This window comes from Carlito syrichta, unplaced genomic scaffold (genome assembly GCF_000164805.1).
Source record: "Carlito syrichta isolate Samal-C Ts95f unplaced genomic scaffold, Tarsius_syrichta-2.0.1 Scaffold117902, whole genome shotgun sequence".
Classification (NCBI taxonomy): Eukaryota; Metazoa; Chordata; class Mammalia; order Primates; family Tarsiidae; genus Carlito; species Carlito syrichta.
Genome location: NW_007061998.1, coordinates 107,109 through 108,960, shown reverse-complemented (window position 1 = coordinate 108,960; position 1,852 = coordinate 107,109).

Below are 1,852 nucleotides of genomic sequence, written 5' to 3'. Positions count from 1 at the left end.
TTGATACTAAGAAACCTAACAGTCACCTCCACCTGTTGTTGAAAATTGAGCAACTGGCTGGGTCGGTGGCTCAGCCTGTAATCCCGTGCTTTGGGAGGCCGAGGTGAGTGAATTACCTGAGCCTGTGGGTTTGAGACCCACATGGGCAACTTGGCAAGACCTCATCTCTACAATAAATCAAAAAATTAGCCTGACATGGTAGCGTGCGCCTGTAGTTCCAGTTACTTGGAAGGCTGATGCAGAAGGCCTGCTGGAGCCCAGCAGGTCGAGGCTGCAGTGGCCAGGAGCAGCCACTGCACTCCAGTCTGGGTGACAGAGTGAGACACCAACTCAAAAAAAAAAAAAAAAAGGAAACCGAACAGCCTAATGCTCTCTCTTTTTTGATAAGGTAACATACATAGATTGCCTTTAATGGACTGACATCACGTCCAGAAAAGGAAAACACATTTTACGTTTGGTTTATGACAATTCAAAACAACAGTGAACATTCATGCTACAAACTTCTTTTCTCATCATTCTACCCTCAGGAAAAAGATATCGTTGTGTCTCTTGGTACAAGGAAAATAGTGTTAGTCTTCTCATCTCCTCTTCACATTATTCCAGCTGCTAGTTTGTGGCTATACTCTAACCCATACAACTCGGGAAAAGGGTGAGGTGTCATTAGAGAGTGTGGAATTTCAGATACCACACTTGTTATGGGATCTTTTCTCACTGGGTCACAATTTGCCCTCTATATGCTGAGTAGATCATACGAGATAATAAATAAAATTCATTTTGGCTCTAAAAGTCTGTGATTTGGTGATTTTTATGCTGCATGAAATCATTCTATAATGTTTATTTAATGTCAGAAGACTTTGATTTTGTTCAAAAATCAGGATTGAAATTCTACTTACAAAAGAGAAAGAAAAGACCGAGAGAAAGTAAAAAAAAGCCAGATCACAGGGACAAAAAACCTAGAAGTAACACATATTCAGACCAAAATGTAATTGATTTATTTGCTGTCAATTTACAAGTTGAATTTTTACAGGCTTTTTAGGAATCATCTTGCAATTTACATCTGGCTTACAAATACACTTTACTGTTCATCTTTTGTGTGTGTGCTTAGCCCAAGCATGATGTTTTTCAATTAAGAATACATCAGAATCAAGTTCAGGAAATAATTCAGTGAACAGCACTTACAGCTTCAGCCTAGAGGATGAAATGTGTTATATTTTAAAAGGCTTAGCTATAATGATACTATTGAATTAGTCATGTCTTAAAGCAAGTTATAGGGAGACTGTTAAGAATAATGTGTTTCTGGGTAATGTAGAAATTTCCATGACATTTTATGAAAGATGAATTCAAACACACCTGTTTTTTTGAGAGGTTTTGGGTTGAATCGAGTTGCCACTACTTATCATCTGTGTGTCCTGAGGCAAGTTACCCAACCTTTCTAAGCCTTGATTTCCTTTTCTGTAAAATGGAGATACTGTTTATACCCAATTGAAAGGGTTACTGTGTATATTGAATGAGATAAAATATGTAAAGAACTTACCATGGTGCTTGGCACGTTATAAGCATTCAGTAGCTGCTCCTAGTAATAGGCTCTATTGAACTGTAGATAACTCTGATAAAAGAGAATACCTTCAAGCAAAGTGGGTTCAGATTTCTGTTGACATTTCCATAAATAGATAATCTTATTAAATCAAGCACATGAAACTTTAATAATGAATGGGAAAATTTCAATTCAAACATACATTTTACACCATTGAAAGTGGTACTTAATTTTATAGAGTTGTTTGTAGTTTATAATACTTTTATACATAAATAAAATATGTGTGTACTTTTGAATTTCTTTTATTCACCAAATATA